General features: G+C 37.1%; 1 protein-coding gene across 13 annotated transcripts in view; it reads left to right on the top strand.

Moving 5' to 3' along the window:
- Positions 1–18,968, top strand: part of MTMR3 (myotubularin related protein 3) — a 147,254-nt gene that overhangs the window by 50,682 nt on the left and 77,604 nt on the right. The window contains exon 2 of one of the 13 annotated variants that reach the window (XM_027124331.1): positions 13,200–13,293. The exons of the other annotated variants lie outside the window; for them this stretch is intronic. The gene's annotated coding sequence lies outside the window, so the exon portion shown is untranslated. The remainder of the gene's footprint in view (positions 1–13,199; positions 13,294–18,968) is intronic. 13 annotated transcript variants of the gene reach the window in all.

Below are 18,968 nucleotides of genomic sequence, written 5' to 3'. Positions count from 1 at the left end.
TTTTCTTTGTTTCTGTTTCATTTATTTCTGCTCTGATCTTTATGATTTCTTTCCATCTACTAACTTTGGGTTTTGTTTGTTTTTCTTTCTCTAGTTCTGTAGGTGTAAGATTAGATTGTTGATGTTTTTCTTGAGGTAGGCTTGTATTGCTATAAGCTTCCCTCTTAAAACTGCTTTTGCTGCATCCCACAGGTGTTTTGTTTTGTTTTTTGCCGTACGCAGGCCTCTCACTGTTGTGGCCTCTTCTGTTGCAGAGCACAGGCTCTGGACATGCAGGCTCAGCGGCCATGGCCCACGGGCCCAGCCGCTCCGCGGCATGTGGGATCTTCCCGGACCGGGGCATGAATCTGTGTCCCGTGCATCGGCAGGTGGACTCTCAACCACTGCGCCACCAGGAAAGCCCTGGTTTTGTTTTAAATTAATTTATTTTTGGCTGTTTTGGGTCTTCATTTCTTTGCGAGGGCTTTCTCCAGTTGCAGTGAGTGGGGGCCACTCTTCATTGCGGTGCGCAGGCCTCTCACTGTCGCGGACTCTCCCGTTGCGTAGCACAGGCTCCAGATGCGCAGGCTCAGTAGTTGTGGCTCATGGGCTTAGTTGCTCTGCGGCATGTGGGACCTTCCCAGACCAGGGCTCAAACCCATGTCCCTTGCATTGACAGGCAGATTCTTAACCACTGTGCCACCAGGGAAGCCCCATCCCATAGGTTTTGATCATTGTGTTTTCATTGTAATTTGTCTCTAGGTAATTTTTGATTTCCTCTTTGATTTCTTCAGTGATCTCTTGGTTATTTAGAAACATATTGTTTATCTTCCATATGTTTGTTTTTTACGTATTTTTCCCTGTAATTGGTTTCTAATCTCATAGCATTGTGGTCAGAAAAGATGGTTGATATGATTTCAGTTTTCTTAAATTTACCAAGGCTTGATTTGTGACCCAAGATGTGATCTATCCTGGAGAATGTTCCAAGCGCACTTGAGAAGAAAGTGTAATCTGCTGTTTTTGGATGGAATGACCTATAAATATCAATTAAATCTGTCTGGTCTGTTGTGTCATTTAAAGCTTTTATTTCCTTATTTCTTTTGTGTCTGGATGATCTGTCCATTGGTGTAAGTGAGGTGTTAAAGTCCCCCACTATTATTGTGTTACTGTCGATTTCCTCTTTTATAGCTGTTAGTAGTTGCCTTATGTATTGAGGTGCTCCTATGTTGGGTGCATATATATTTGTAATTGTTATATCTTCTTCTTGGATTGATCCCTTGTTCATTATGTAGTGCCCTTCCTTGTCTCTTATAACATTATTTTAAAGTCTGTTTTATCTGATATGAGTATTGTTACTCCAGCTTTCTGTTCATTTCCATTTGCATGGAATATCTTTTTCCATCCCCTCACTTACAGTCTGTATGTGTCCCTAGGTCTGAAGTGGGTCTCTTGTATATATATGGGTCTTGTTTTTGTATCCATTCAGCGAGCCTGTGTCTTTTGGTTGGAGCATTTAATCCATTCACGTTTAAGGTAATTATTGATATGTATGTTCCTGTTACCATTTTCTTAATCGTTATGGGTTTGTTTTTGTAGGTCCTTTTCTTGTCTTGTGTTTCCCACTTAGAGAAGTTCCTTTAGCATTTGTTGTAGAGCTGGTTTGGTGGTGCTGAATTCTCTTAGCTTTTGCTTGTCTGTAAAGCTTTTGATTTCTCCATTGAATCTGAATGAGATCCTTGCCGGTTAGAGTAATCTTGGTTGTAGGTTCTTCCCTTTTCATCATTTTAAATATATCATGCCATTCCCTTCTGGCTTGTAGAGTTTCTGCTGAGAAATCTGCTGTTAACCTTATGGAAGTTCCCTTGTATGTTACTTGTTGTTTTTCCCTTGTTGCTTTCAATAATTTTTTTTGTCTTTAATTTTTGTCAATTTGATTATTGTGTGTCTCTGCGTGTTTCACCTTGGGTTTATCTTGCTTGGGACTCTCTGTGCTTCCTGAACTTGGGTGGCTATTTCCTTTCCCATGTTAGGGAAGTTTTTGACTATAATCTCTTCAAGTATTTTCCTGCGTCCTCTCTCTCTCTTCTCCTTCTGGGACCCCTATAATGCGAATGTTGTTGCATTTAATGTTGTCCCAGAGGTCTCTTAGGATGTCTTCATTTCTTTTCACTCTTTTATCTTTATTCTGTTCCACGGCAGTGAGTTCTGCCATTCTGTCTTCCAGGTCACTTATCCGTTTTTCTGCCTCAGTTATCTGCTATTGATTCCTTGTAGTGTATTTTTCATTTCATTTACTGTATTGTTCATCTCTGTTTGTTTGTTCTTTAATTTTTGTAGGTGTTCGTTAGTTCTTCTATGTCTTTGTTAAATATTTCTTGCATCTTCTCAATCTTTGTCTCCTTTCTTTTTCCAGGGTCCTGGATCATCTTCACTATCATTATTCTGAATTCTTTTTCTGGAAGGTTGCCTATCTCTACTTCATTTAGTTTTTTTTCTGGGGTTTTATCTTGTTCTTTCGTCTGGTACATAGCCCTCTGCTGTTTCATCTTGTCTGTCTTTTTGTGAATGTGGTTTTTGTTCCACAGGCTGCAAGGTTGTAGTTCTTCGATCATGTCAAGAACTTGATCTCCTTGGAGACTAGTTTACTTCATGCAAATTTTAGTACCTTAGAAGAACCTTGGACTTTACCCAAAACACTAGTCACCTGTAAATATATGCTTTTTGGTTATAGGGGAGATCAGGAGTTCATATGCATACCCTCAGAAAGAGAGAGTCTGGTGATATTGGGAGGGTGATGCATATGATCTCATTGTACAACCTTTTCTAAAGACAGTATACTACTTTTTGATGGGGTTTAGAGACTCTGCTTTAGGATACTACTTTAGGATTTTTTTAAGTTAAACTAGAATTTATTTAGTGAAATACACAGATGGAAATGTGTGGTTTGTTTCAGTAAGTATTTATAGCTGTGAAGCCACTGCCTCAATCCTGATATAGAACTTATACATCGCATTAGAAAGTTTTCTCTTGCCCCTTTCTGGTTATTTCCCTGTCTTCTTCTGCCCAAACTACTGTTCTTGTTTCTGTCACTACAGATTAGTTTTATCTGTATTTGAATTTCATTTAAATGGAATCGTGTAGTTTTCTTTTTTAACTTGCTGCTTTGAGTCAACATAATACTTTTGAGATTCCTCCATGTTGCTGTGAATATCAGTAGTTCATTTATTGCTGAGTAGTATTCCATTGTAGAAATACACTACAGTTTATCTGATGACCTGTTACTGAACATTATGAGTTCTTTCCAATTTGGGGCTATTATGAGTACAGTTGCTGTGAATATCTGTGTCCAAGTCTTTTTGTGATCATGTGTTTTCCCTTCTCTTGGGTTAATACCAAGGAGTGAAATTGTTGGGCCATAGGATAGATGTACGTTTAACTTAATAAGCAATTGCCAAACTGTCCTCCAAAGTGGTAATGCCAGTTTACATTTCCGTGAGCCATGTATGAGTTCCAGTTACTCAACATCTTAGCCAGCATTTGTTCTTGTCAGTCTCTTTAGTTACTTACTGGGTGTGAAAGGTTATCTTATTGTGGTGTTTTCACTTGCTTTTTGCTGATGACTGACAATGCACATTTTTTAATGTGTTTATTGGCCATTTATATATCTTTTGTGGGATTTCTATTAAAATCTTTAGCCCATTGAAATTTTTTTTATTGATTTTTTTGAACACTTCTTGTATTGAAGTATGACAAAGTGCATGAGATGTAATTGTACAGTGTAATGAGTGATTATAAAGTGAACACTCATGTCACTACTATCCAGGTTAAGAAATAGAATACCAGCACCCCAAAAGGCTGTCCACGTCTCTGTTCCTTCCAATGCTTATCCTTTCCTTCCTTCTTAGAAATAACTAACCACTCTCCTGGCCTTCATGGTAATCACTGTATGGCTTTTATTTGTATTGTTACCCACGTGTACATTTGTAAAGAATAGTTTTGCCTGTCTTTGAATGGAATCATACTGTATTTTCTATCTTGCTTCTCTTGCACATTCCTATGTGTTGTGTGTTGATCTAGTTCATTTTTATTGCTGGTATATTGTACGGATATGCTACAAACTATTCATTTTATTGTTGCTGGACAAGTGGGTTGTTCCTAGGTTTGGACTACTATGAACAATGCTGCTGTGAATATTCTTAAACATTTCTTTTGGTGCAGTATCTGCATTCTAGGGTTTATTCCTAGGAGCACAGTTTCCAGGCCACAGGGTATGCATATCTTCGACTTGAATGCCATGTTGTTTTCTAAGTGGTTTATCAATTCATATTTCCATTAGTAATGAATGAGAGTTCTTGTTCCATATCCTCATCAACACTTGATATTGTCAGTGTTTTCAGTTTTCAAAACCTGGGAGGTGGTTAATAGTATCTTGTGGTTCTAATTTTAATTTCCCTGATGATTGTTTTTGAGCATCTTTGCCTATGTTTATTGGCAATTTGGATTTCCTCTGCAGTTGCTTATTCAAGTCTTTCATCCATTTTTCTAGTGGATTATTTGTCTTATTTTTAAAAAATACTAATTTGTAGTTCTTTGTATATTCTGGATACCTTGTTGGTTAAGTTTGGGCAAATACTTTTGTCCATTTATTTGCCTTTGTTTTCACTGTCTTTATGATCTGACTAATAGAAATTCTTAACTTTAGTGTAGTCAAATTTAGTTTTTTTACTTTATGGTTAACTTTTTTTTTTTTTTGCGGTATGTGGGCCTCTCACTGTTGTGGCCTCTCCCATTGCGGAGCACAGGCTCCAAACACACAGGCTCAGTGGCCATGGCTCACAGGCCTAGCCACTCCGCGGCATGTGGAATCTTCCCGGACCGGGGCACGAACTCATGTCCCCTGCATTGGCAGGCGGACTCTCAACCACTGCGCCACCAGGGAAACCCTATGGTTACTTTTTGTCTTATTTTAAAAGTCTTTCCATACCTAGAGATCATGAAAATATTTTCTTAAACATTTTTTGAAAGCGTTATACTTTTGCCTTTCACAGTTATGTCAGTAACTCACTTGATGTTGCTTATAGTGTATGAAATAGGGGCCAGTTTCATTTTTTTCCATGTGGATATCAGTTGTCCCAGCATACTTTATTGAAAGGCCAGTCCTTCCCCTACTGTTCTATATTATCTCTTTTCATAAATCAGGTGTCCATTATATGTAGATATGTTTCTTGGCTGCCTGTTCTGTTCCATTGGTCTCTCCCTGTGACAGTGCCACACCATCTTTAGCTAGTATGGTCTAATCTTCATATCTGTCTTACTGAATCTTCACATCTTGATTCCTCTCCCCCTTTGAAGGGCATTTTAGCTATTCTTGAACTTTCATGATTTCAGAATCATTTTATCATCTCCTTCATAAGAAAAGAAAAGAAAAACACCTGGTAATATTTTGATTGGGATTGTATTGTATTATCAGTTCAAATTGAGAGAACTGATAATTTACAGACTTTGTAATTTATTGTGGTGGTCTTTACTGTCTTTCAGTACCTCCTCATAATCTATCTTCATTGAATTTAGTCCTGGGTGCTTGATAGTTTTTGATGCTGTTATACATACATTGTCTCTTTTCTCTAAATTTTTTTCTAACTTACAGTCTTGCTAAATCTTTGTAATCCTTTGTTTTTATATATTTCTACGTCATGTTATTAGGTTTATATAATACAGAAGCATTGTTTTCCTAATTTGAACATTTTATCATTATGAAAGGTTCTATTTCTAGTAATGCTTCTTGCCTTAAAGTCCTTTTTTTGTATAAGTATAGCCAAAACAGTTTTTCCTTTGTTAATACTTGCTTGACATGTTTCTTCATAATCTGTTTTCCAATTTTTTTGTTTCCTTAAATTTTCAGTTGTGTGTTTCTAACAGTATTTAGTTGGATTTTTTTTTTTTGGCTGAGCCGAGTGGCTTGAGGGATCTTAGTTCCCCAACCAGGGATTGATCCCAGGCCACCACAGTGAAAGTGCTGAGTCCTAACCACTGGACCACCAGGGAATTCCCTTGTAGTTGGATTTTTAAATTTGGGGGCTGCTGGGACAGTACAGCTCAGTCTGTCTTCAGTTTTAGCAAGTTATTCTGGGGAAACAAGATGGTAGATTGTTTTCTTTAGGTGGTGGTAGTAAAGTGACGTTCATTGAGGAGCAAGTTCATTGTTAGGATTTTTAGCTAGTGTGACAAAGGCAGAATACTCCATTAGTAGTAGAACTGTTGAATGTTAGTCAGCTGATTAGTTATTTTTCTTTCTGATAAAACTTTATTTGCAGTAGGTCTATATAAGTGCTTTATCACAGAACATAAAAATTAGCTGTAATTGCCGTTTGGTTTTTTTTTTTGTAATTGCCATTTTTAATTGGTATAGTTCTGATTTAAGCTTTTCTCACTTTTGAAATATTTACTTTTATCTCAGTTACAATGAATGAAGTGTAAATTGTCCTCATTGCTGAAATCACTGCTGTCTTTGATTTATATTAAAAGCAGATCTCACCATAAAGTAAATATAAGCTCTACATTAATTTATTTCTGGAAATGAATTAATTATTATTTAAGAAAATATTTGACTTTTAATATTCATAAATTGAATGTTTTACTTATTCTTTAAAGCTGTAATTTGAGTATAATAGTTTGATTACTTAGAAATTTTTTAATTTCTAATGTTAGTGTGAAAGAAAAAACATGGTATGGTTTATATTATCATGTGAAAAATTAATTCAAATGAGTATTTTTGTCAAGAAATCTATAAAACTTTAAAACTAAATTTTAGCATGCAGTGTCTAATAGTATCCTTTGTTCAGCTGATACAAGAAACAGTAAACAGAATGATTTATATCTGAGTTAAAGTAATGCCCTAACTATGTAAAAAAAAAAAAAAACTCTGATATACATTATTCAATTATGATTTTACTAAGGAAATAAGGCTGAATGTTTGAATCACATGATTTTGTTATCAGGACTCTGGGTTGCTGGTGATAGAAACTGAATTAGAGCTTAAATAAACAACAAGAAAAGGGGTGGCTATATTGGCGGAACACTGGAGCAGCTCACATAATTGAAGAACTGTGGCAGGCAGCTTGGGGACTTTGAGGACTGGAAGTGGGGGTAGAGTGTCTCAAGTATTCTAGCTTTGCATCTCTCTGGGCATTGGTGTGGGATCCTCTCAGGTTTCTCCTGGTTCATAGCTGCACAGTCCAGAGTCTCTTCTAAGTGTCTCAGTAATATTTTCCATGGTGCCCAGAGGCCAAAAAAATAACAGTTCCATTTATAAAGTGGTTAGGGCCAAACATCCTAAGTATTTATTTCCTAACAATTTAATTATTTGAAAAGTTGATACATGCAATTTGAAAGAGAACATTTTAATTTCCATATATATGCATGTTAGATACTGCACAGATTCTCAAGCCTTAGAATCAGACATTACACCTCTATTTCCTGTTCCACACTGATTGTTACATGGTGCTTACTTTTTATCATAGTAGCTGCTAAAACTCCTGCCGCTTAAAGAAATGTCACTGAAAGGAATGTTTTGTGAGTTAATGTTGAAATTATGAATGACCTCAGATAGTCGTTTGTGTGGTCCACTAGATGTCATTTATTGCCGTTTCCCTTAAAAACTAAAAACAGTCCTGTAGGGACCCTGTGAACTTGCTGTGGTAGGCCCAGGGTGACTTGGTGCACAGAGAGGGGACTGAGTCTAGTAGAAGAGAAGAATTCTCATTGGTTCCCCCTTGGTTCATGTGGTTGAGGGAATAGGCTATGACTTGGTTAACCTGGGTTACTCACCCAACTCCTGTGCTTAGAAGGGCATAATATTCCATTGTATGGGTATATCAGTTTACCTATTTCCAGTTGTTTAAAAATTGTAAACAGGGTGTAAATTCACATCTTGTATATCTGTGACTATTTCTATAGCATATAGATTCTATTAAGTCTCACCTAATACTTGAAAAAAGTTTTATGGATTTGAAAACATGATTATTTGTGCTTTAAAATTATCTGGGTAATTGAGGATCAGAGACCTAAGAGCTAAAACTATAACACTCTTAGAAGAAAATGTAGGGGAAAAATTTCATGACGTTGCATTTGGCACTGATTTCTTGGATATGACATCAAAAACACAGGCAAAAGAAGAAAGAAATAGAATACACCATCAAGAGAGTGAAAGGCAACCCAAAGAATGACAGAAAATATTTGCAAGTCATGTCTGATAAAGGATTAATATCTAGAATATATAAAGAACCACAATGCAACACCAGAAAACAACCCAACTAAAAATAGGCAAAGGACTTGAATAGACATTTCTTCAAATAAGTTATACAGATGGCCAGTAAGCACGTGAAAAGAGGATTAGTATCACTGATCATTAGGGAACTGCAAGTCAAAACCACGGGATACCACTTCACACCCATTAGGATGGCTATTGTCAAAAAGTGGAACAGTGTTGATGAGGATATGGAGAAATTAGAATCCTGGTGTATTGCTGATAGGAATGTAGAATGGTACAGCTGCTGTGGAAAACAATGTGGTGGTTCCTTAAAAAATTAAACATAGAATTACCATGTGATCCAACAATTCCATTCCTTGGGTATCTAGCTAAAAGAAGTGAAATCAGGGACTCTTAACAGATTTGTACATCAGTGTTCGTAGCAGCACTATTCACAGTAGCCAAAAGGTAGCAACAACCTAAATGTCCATCAGTGGATGAATGTATAAACAAAATATGGTACATACAGTCATCCCTCGGTATCCATGGGGGATTGGTTCCAGGACCCTGTGGTGAATACAAAAATCCAAGGATGCTGAAATCCCTTGTATAAAATGGCATAGTATTTGGCATAGTATTTGCATATAACATACACACATCCTCTGGTATGGTTTAAATTGCTTCTCGATTACTTGTAACACCTAATATATATAATGTAAATGCTATGTAAATACAATGTAAATGCTGTATAGTTTCTGGCAAGCGCAAATTTTTTTGCTTTATGGAACTTCTGGATTTTTTTCCACCTAAATTTTATTTATTTATTTATTTTTTAATTTTTGCGGTACGCAGGCCTCTCACTATTGCGGCCTCTCCCGTTACGGAGCACAGGCTCCGGACGCGCAGGCTCAGCGGCCACGGCTGACAGGCCCAGACGCTCCGCGGCATGTGGGATCTTCCCGGACCAGGGCACGAACCCGCGTCCCCTGCATCGGCAGGCGGACTCTCAACCACTGCGCCACCAGGGAAGCCCCACCTGAGTATTTTTGATCTGCAGTTTCTTGAATATGCTGAGGGGAACTTGAGGATATGTAGGAACTACTGTACATACAATGAAGTATATTTGGCCTTAAAAAGGAAGTTTGGGATGATGAAAAAGTTCTGGAAATGGATAGTGGTGGTGATTGCACAACAGTGTGATATACTTAAGGCCATTGGATTGTACACTTAAAATGATTAAAATTGTAAATATTATATATTTTGTACCACAGTAAAAATAACCCTGAAAAAACTACCTTAAATTTGTACTTTGTTATATTTCAACTATACCTTAATAAAGCTAAACAAAATCTTGGAATAATCTAAAAAATTTGTGAAGACTTTAAAGATGATGAAACAATAAACTGCATAGTTTTGAAAGACAATTTGTTCTACAAAGTAATACTCTTATGGAGGCAGGTCTGTGGAACAGAGGCAAGCAACTGATATTTTTAACTTTTAAAAAAAAATTTATTAATTTATTTTCGGCTGCGTTGGGTCTTCGTTGCTCCGCGTGTGGGCTTTCTCTAGTTGCAGCGATTGGGGCTACTCTTTGTTGAGGTGCACGGGCTTTTCATTGTGGTGACTTTTCTTTGTTGTGGAGCACGGGCTCTAGGCGTGCGGGCTTCAGTACCTGTGGCTCACGGGCTCAGTAGTTGTGGTGCACAGGCTTAGTTGCTCCGTGGCATGTGGGATCTTCCCGGACCAGGGCTCAAACCCGTGTCCCCTGCATTGGCAGGGGGATTCTTAACCACTGCACCACCAGGGAAGTGCCGATATATTTTAACTTTAGGAAAACTTTTAATTATCCCTGGTGGCACCTTCATCCATATGGGATGAAAATATGTCTTATTGCTAAATGGTGCAAAACAGATTTGGAGGGTCATATTTATTGTTACTGGTGGTTTGCTGTCAGAAGAGAGAACAAATTTTTTTTTTATAATGGGGTTCGGATTGGGCTCTCTACTTACCATATAGGGTTCTTACTAGTGATAGAGATCAAATGGAGAGTATGCTTATTAAGTTCACAGATGACTTGTAAGCTCCTTGGAGGATAGAATTAGAGTTCAGAATTATCTTGACAAGTGAGAAGATGTTGTAAAGAATAAAGATTTTAAGGAACATGTGTCAAATAGTGTACTTTAGACAGTGGATAATAAAACACTGATGAAAATCTCTAGATTTGTGGGAGAATGAAATTGAATAAAACGTATACTGTTCTTTGAAAAATATAGTTGAACATGTAGTAAGTATGTAAGAAATAAACATGCTCAATATTACAGGGGTTCCTTACTTGGATACTCTTTATGAGCAGTAAAGTTAGCATCAAGTTTTACTGTATTAGTGAACTTATTTAATGGAGAGGTTGTGTGGTATAGATACTTATAATGTAAAATGTGGAGCCAGAATGCCTAGGTTTGAATTCTGGCTTCTCCACTTAGCTGGTATAAGTTTAGGAAAGTTACTTGTTTGTATATCTTTTTTCAACTGTAAATGGTAACAATAATGGTTACTACTTTATAAAATTATTGTGGGGTTAATTGAGTTAGTATACATAATAGTTTTAAAACAGTGCCTGACAGAGGGAAATGCTCAATAAAAGTTAACTGCTAATAAAACAAGCTTGACAGCTGGCCACAGTTGACTCATAAATAGGAGATTATACTTGTTTCGTTTGACTGTTTTCTCTCCCTGTTCTTGCTGTTACTCAAAAAATTATTAAAAATAATTTGGACTTGTTCTTCCTATGCAGCATGCCAAAGAGTATTTCCATATTTTTTGATGCTGTAGAGTCAGCTATTCATGTGGGTGCAGTACTATTCAGGTTCTTTGCCAATTATCAAAAAGCATTAAATGTATATGACTGAAAAATTATCTTGGCTTCAAATTGGAAGAAACTGCTTTATTTCACCTTTGTTAATTCAAGAAAGGTTGAGAAAAGGAAAGAGGAGGAGTCCAGTTTTGGGGGTAGAAGCAAAATTATTACACAAAGAATGAGACATAAAAAGGACACTTTAGAAGTGGCTTGATCAAGAATTCCTACTTTTATATGATGGCCTGAAAGAGATCAAAGGATTAAGACCACCTCTTTCTTGCTGTCACTTTTGTATTCCATATCTTTGTTTTGAAGCAGTATTTCTAGCTTGACAAAAATGACCCTCATTTTACACAAAAGCAGCATTCTGTTAATAGAATGCTGTATTAACTATAATATCAGTTATTACAGTTATCAAGTTCCTGTTTGCTTCAAGAAGTTTTTACATGTTAGTGAAACTATAGTTACAGTTTTCTGGTCACATATTATCTATTTTTAGTGTAATACTGGAACGTGAAAGTGGAAAGCACTCCAGTTTTCCCATGATTGTAATGAGAATTATCACCTATAACCTCTCTTCCAGTTATCTTTAATTGCTTATGAGAAAAACTTTTATGATATCTCAAAACTCTTAAGCTTGGGTACATAGCTGAAGAAAATGAAAACATTAATTCGAAAAGATATATGCACCCCAGTGTTCATAACAGCATTATTCACCGTAACCAAGATATGGAAGCAACCTAAGCACCCATCAACAGATGAATAGATAAGGATGATGTGTATATACACAATGGAATACTACTCAGCCATATAAAAGAATGAAATCTTGCCATTTGCAGCAACATGGGTAGACTTGGAGGGTATTGTGCTTAGTGAAATGTCAGACAAATACTGTATGATGTCATTTATATGTGGAATCTAAAAAATAAAACATACTAGTGAATATAACAAAAAAGAAACAGACTCACAGATACAGAGAACAAACTAGTGGTTACCAGTGGGGAGAGGGGCAAGTTAGGGGTAGGGGACAAAGAGGGAGAAACTACTAAGCATGAAATAAATAAAGATACAAGGATATATTGTACAAGACAGGGAATATAGCCAATATTTTATAATTATAAATGGAGTATAACCTTTAAAAGTTGTGAATCACTATGTTGTACATCTGAAACTTATATTATAAATTATACCTCAAAAAAACCTCTTAAGGAGAGAAATTTAATTGGTCAAAACATTTTGAGTACCTCTTGAGGGAACTTGCCTCTGTGTGTTTGAGAGAGAGCGAGAGGAAAAAGAGGGAGAAGGAGGAGGGTGAGAGAGTTAGGGGAGGGAGAGAAGTAGACCTAAGTAAAAGAGAATAAATGTTAAATCATGTGTACTTGCAAAAATGCAGTGAAAGTTTAGTGGTTTGGAATACTAGAGGAGCTCTAGGGATCTGGTTGGTGGAGAAAGGGCCAGTCTGGGTATAGGAAATAACATAAGCAATGGCAAGGCATTTGGAATGGACACAGAATGTCCTAGAGGGAAGAATAAGATTTTCATGTGGGGGAGACCTTGTCATTAAGAAGGAAGGTCCTCATTTTGGGGAGGTCTTGTTGAGAGGTATGTTTAGATCTTGACAAGTACTATGATAGTATCCTGAGAATTGAGAATGTGTAGAGAATAACATTGGTTAACATAACAATGGTTAACATTGCTTGGCTCAGTCAGTTAAGTGATTTCTTCTTGGTTAGCCTCAAATGCCTACGACTAAAATTTTTGCTTCAGCAAAATCACATTACTTTTTTTTATTTTGGACTTTGAAAGTTTTTAATGAATAATGGAAACTTATACATCTTTCAATCCCAGGGGTTTATTCTGTATGAAGAAAGGCAGGTAGAAATGTTGGATTTATGGTAAGAACTAGAATATAGAGGTTTTAAAGGCGAATGGGTGTGCTTGAAACGTTTATTCAGTGGGTAGGTAATAGGAGGCTCTGGTTAATTTCTTGTATTGACCTAAATTATGCTTGTTTTTTAAATCTAGAAAACAGTTATTGAGCATGTTTCTTGTCCTCATCAGAATTAGTATTCATTGAACATTGATTAGAAAACTATTAATGTTATCTCCATTTTACAGATGAGAAGACTGTATCACTTTGGGGATTTCACTCAGTTTGGAGCCAAAATTCACATCCAGAACAGTCTGATTGCAGAACCTATGCTCTTACCTAGTAAGCTATATCGTAATGCCTCTTGTTAAGCGGTAGTGGTAAGGCCCTTGGGTTCAGATGTTGAGTGCTGAGTGGGAAAATGAGCTATATAGATAATCACGGTCTAGACAGTTAGAAATGTAAATAATTATAATGACATGTAGTAAGTGTTATAAAATAGAGCTGTATTGAAACTGCACAGTGAACTCTGAAGGGAAAGTTTTCACAGTGAAATTAATGTTTTCAAGCCAAGTATTGAAGGATATGTTGGATTTATCCAAATGGATTAGGCGGTATGAGTAAATCAGGCAGAGGTAGTAGCAGTGACAAAAGCTCATGCATGAAAAATTTTAAAGAAGCCTCAAGTCGTTCATTCTGGACATATACGCCATAGGGCATATCTTTTTTGAGCAGGGACGTTTTATGGAAATGTCTGTTGACAGGATCGATATGCCAGGTGATGTTCAAAGAGGAATTGACCAGAATCAGTTCTAAGTTCAGTTGTAACTGGTTATTTTGTTTCATAGGTAATAAGGTCTAAATAAATTGAATTCAGCAAATGTTTGAGAACCGGTTTGCTAGACCAGTGGTGGTGGCCCTGGTGGCATGGAATGGAAAGATGGAAATTGAGCATTTCAAAGAAAGCAGTGGGAGATGGTGTCAGATTTTGTTATTGGAAAGAGTGTCAGATGGTTTCCAGTCTTGAAGACCTAGGCTGACCAAGATTCCCAATGGAATATTAAGAAAGAAGATATGGTGGGGGAAGGGAAGGGAGGCCAGTGATGGCTTCTGTTTGGAATATGTAGAGTTGGAGGTGCTTCATTGACAGTCCAGAGGAGATCTGCTATTCTGCTCCTGTGCCAGCAATAGCAGTCAGGATTGGGGAAGCTGTGGGAGCTCTCACGTAGTAGTTAGTAGCAGAAACCTTGAGAGAGGCTATCATTTCTGTGGGGGAGGACTGGATGTTGTTGTTTATGGCCCTGCTCAGGCCTGCTTTGAATGGTTTCAGACTTTTAATGGTTTGGAAAAATAGGTCTTATGAAGCAAAATGAGAGAATAAAGCAGCCCGAGGAAAGACAGGTAGCAGTTTGTCTTATGAAGGATTTGTATTAGCATATAGTGCAGTATAACCCAAACCTCTCATTAATATATTACCTACACGATTTTTTTGCAGTATCTGTATACCAAATGATAATGCATCTTAAAATCAAGTTTTTTTCTTTCTTGGTGATATGTAAGTTTAATGGTGTGCCTTGACTTCGGTGGCATCTCAGAGTCAATAGAATGCAGAATGTTTTTTCCAGTGCTCATTAGCATAAGTATATAGTTTTGTTTTTTAAAGGTCTTTGTGTTACATTTAAATCCTCTCAAATATCACCAATGGTATGTATACCATACCATGGGAACAACTGAAAAAATACCTATATGTTGTAGAATATAGGTTTTAGGTTAGATGTTGAAGAGTAAATCAGTAGAAAATGTAAACTCTTCCCAAGGTTTTTATATTTCTTTGCATTTTAGCATATGTGTGTCCTGACTAAAAACAGAATACAGAATGTGTTTGTCCATTCATAGGCCTGATGTTTACCAGAGAGCTTGGGTAAATGCATTATTCCTTACACCTCTTTTAGACTTCAGTTTCTTTGACAAACTATTTTCGTGTTGGAAAATGCAAGAAACATGAGTGGCTCAGATTGACCTTGAAAGTGTGGTATTATTCTTAGTAGTTATGTTCACATGCTTATTGGAAACTTGAGAATTCCGGTCACTTGTCTGTGGATTTTTTTTTTTTTTTTTTTTTTTTTTTGGCCGCACCGCGCCGCATGCATGATCTTAGTTCCCGACCAGGGATCGAACTCCTGTTCCCTGCAGTGGAAGCTTGGAATCCTAACCACTGGACCACCAGGGAAGTCCTAGTACTTAAGTTTTTTGATGTATAAACAATATATTTAGAATACTCAATATGTTTAGAATAGGTTGATATTAGGCTGTATGTTTGAGCAGTTTTTCATCTTGTTTTAGAGAATATTTTACCTATATTTTATTTTTATTTATGTATTTATTTTTTAAATAAATAAATTTATTTATTTGGCTGTGTTGGGTCTTTGTTGCTGCATGTGGGCTTTTCTCTAGTTGCGGAGAGCAGGGGCGGCTACTCTTTGTTGTGGTGTGCGGGCTTCTAATTGCGGTGGCTTCTCTTGTTGCGGAGCACGGGCTCTAGAGCGCAGGCTCAGCAGTTGTGGGGCACGGGCTTAGTTGCTCTGCGGAAGGTGGGATCTTCCCGGACCAGGGCTTGAACCCGTGTCCCCTGCATTGGTAGGCAGATTCTTAACCACTGCGCCACCAGGGAAGTCCCTTACCTATATTTTAATGTGCTTACTATGAATATAAGTAATTTAGCCAGCATGTTTTTTAAAAAAGCTCTCGCCCCCTTCCTTTTCTGATTAATGGATTAAGCAAATTGATAGCTTAAGAATTTTTAAAATTCAAGGTTTGGTTTTTGTCTTCAGTTTGAACCTATGACTTGTCTTGAGGTTTTCAGAGTGGTTAATTTAAGTGCAGTTATTTAAGGACAAAGGAGAACCCTCTTTACTTAATAAGACTTTATTTCTTATTAGCTTCGGACTTTTGCCCTCCTTTTCTTAAGTAAAGCATGTTCGTGAATTCTACTTCTTGACTTCAGCTGAAAATTTTTTCTTCCTGTGTATATATATATATTTTTTTGCGGTATGCGGGCCTCTCACTGTTGTGGCCTCTCCCGTTGCGGAGCACAGGCTCCGGACGCGCAGGCTCAGTGGCCATGGCTCACGGGCCCAGCCGCTCCACGGCATGTGGGATCTTCCCGGACCAGGGCACGAACCCGTGTACCCTGCATCGGCAGGCAGACTCTCAACCACTGCGCCACCAGGGAAGCTCCCCTGTGTATATTTTGATGGCAGTTACATGTTTCCCTCTGTTTACATGAGATAAATATTACTAGTTTAAAAGGGTGGGTCTCTTTCTGGGGATCTGTTGAATTGTATTGGTCTTAAAAGGATTCGTAAGAAGATGGTGTTCTGGTCAAGACGATTTCTGGTCTTTTGGCTATTTAATAATTGAGAATTGAGGAAGTTATTGGGTTTTTATTGGCTTGTTTTTCAAAAATATGAGTAGCCCCCTACCTAATTGCCAGAATACAAATTTTAACTAGGCCAGCAGGAAGAAGAGTGGATTCTTTTTGTTGCACATATAGCCTCTACTATTGGAATTTTGTTTCTCTTTTCTGAATATCCCTATTGGCTAGTTGGAGTTGGACAGTTTATAATTGAGATGACAGCAGTTAAAAATGTAAATCCGTTTCTTCTCTTCATTGTTAAGTTTTATGCTTAAAGGATGGATTTGCATTTTCCTTCAGCTTTCTGGTCCTTGTCCATTTTGATGCCAGTTACTCTGCATAAAACTAAGTGGAGTGAACCAGAATTTTTCTGAAGAATCTGTTTACAGATGGGTAGAGAAACATTAACATTCCTATATATTATTAAAAAACTGATAAGCAGTATGCAGATTAGCTAGGTTTGGAATACTGATAGCTATTTTTTGAGTGTAGTTTAATTCCAGATTTTTCCTAGAATTGGTGTTGAATATCCCAAGTACCTAGGCATAATAGGAAAACCATGTCATTTATACATGGGCATACTTTTGACTTCCTATGGTAAGTAGACCTTCAAACTAAGTTGCTTGTCTTTCTAGAAAAGAAACCTCTCTTCCAGCAGTGAGGGCGGAGGGTTGGTATAAAAAGGGTGGGGTTTAGAGAGTCTGTTTTTGCCACTCTAGGGCAGGATGCAGAAGCAAAGCATATTAGAATAAACACTGTAAATTTGCAGATTTCAAAATGACATTGGTATTATTGAATTTTACATAATTTTTTAGTTGTCTTTAACAAAAATAAGTTTTTGGTCTTTGCTACCTCACTGATTTCTTTTTCTGAGTACGTAAGAAACAGGAGCTCATAATTTAAGCCTTATTAAAAAACGTTTTGAGAACCTGTTGTAAAACTGCTCATCTTCATAGGGATTGGTCATTTAAGTGTTTTGTCCAAGAAAATGCAGTTATAATTTTATTCTTCGAACAGTAGGAGGCATGGACAGAGTCTGCAGTCTCATGTTGAGATAATCATGATTTTTTAAGAGGGGCAGAAGTCATTACAGGATTATAATTAGGAAAATTTAAGTTTCCATGAAGAGGTATATACTTCCTGATTAGGAATCTTTCTTTTTTTAAAAATAGAACATTTGACCTATGCATTGCCCTTGAGAACTTTGATTTGGGACAGTGCAGGGGAGAAAGGAGGGGGAAACAAAATTACTTCTTTCCTCTTCATCAGAGGTTAACTGAGAGCAAGTGGCAGGACATTAATGAGCATGCAAAAATTTGCCTTCTCTTAATTTCCCAACAGTAGACCTCGGAATTAGTCAAAGAAACAAAAGTCAGGAAACATTTTTCCAACACTGGGGCTAGTCTTTCTGATCTTTCCATAGCAGTTATAAATATTGAACTACCTCTGGCACTTAGATGAAATGATCCTGCTTGGCTTTTAATTTAATTAATTTCTAGTGCTTTGAATGCCTGGATTTTCTATCTCGATAACCGAGACTTAAGTATTTGGTTTCTGTTAAGAGTTTTTTTTCTTAGGAGATAGGGAACATTTCTTCATTTACCATGATGAATCTAAATGCTGCCTTATAAAATTAGATTTAAAATCCTTAATTTCAGTAGTAAAATGATACCTGCCTTGTGACTTTTCATGGAGGATATAGAGTCAGAAAATAATGTTACAAATTACAGAAATTCCTTATAATCCTATTAATGATTTAATATATCTGAGTTAGTAGTATGAAGTGAATGTTTTCTTTTTTAAAAAATAGATAGTATTTATTTATTTATTTGGTTGCACCGGGTCTTAGTTGTGGCTTGCTGGCTCCTTAGTTGCAGCACATGGGCTCCTTAGTTGTGGCGGGCGGGCTCCTTAGTTGGGGCATGTGAACTCTTTGTTGTGGCATGCATGTGGGATCTAGTTCCCTGACCAGGGATTGAACCCAGGCCCCTGGCTTTGGGAGCGCAGAGTCTTATCCACTGCGCCAGCAGGGAAGTCCCGTGAATAAATTTCTTTATAGAAGTGATTATAAAGAGCAAGTCAAAACATTAAAAAAAACCTTTTTTGAAATTATTTTTACCCTTTTTTAGCAGATTGTATTATATCTTCGGTTTTAATCTTTTCTGGTCACCACCAGAAAATGTCTTCACTAAGACATCATGTATGATATTTGCTCCCCCGCCCCCCTTTTGTATAAGGATTAAGTTTAAAAGGGAAACACTTGTAAAATAAGTGATTTTAAAAGGTACAAATCAAATTCGATAAAGTTCGTTTGATCACAGCTGATCTTTTCTGAGAACATGGTCAAGGGCTTCCTTTTGCCCACTTGAGATGTGAAAAGCAAAAAGGTGCATCTGAAGTACAGTCAGATCTTAATGTCTAAAAATTCTAGAGCACAGTTTCTTTGCTTTTGACTTCTCACATTTTTGGGTCCCATTTGGAAAAGCAGCTGTCAGTATTTCAGCCACTTAAATGAAGACAAATGATCTTAAGTATTGATCGCTAACCAACTGTTTGAAATTCTGTCTATTGCAGATACTCCTTTGAGGAATGTATTCAGAAC

The sequence above is a fragment of the Aethalodelphis obliquidens genome, unplaced genomic scaffold, assembly GCF_003676395.1.
Source record: "Aethalodelphis obliquidens isolate GAN/ISIS:26980383/991018 unplaced genomic scaffold, ASM367639v1 scaffold28, whole genome shotgun sequence".
Taxonomy (NCBI): domain Eukaryota; kingdom Metazoa; phylum Chordata; class Mammalia; order Artiodactyla; family Delphinidae; genus Aethalodelphis; species Aethalodelphis obliquidens.
The sequence above is the reverse complement of the archived record's forward strand: the minus strand, read 5'-3'. Positions and strand labels throughout refer to the sequence as shown.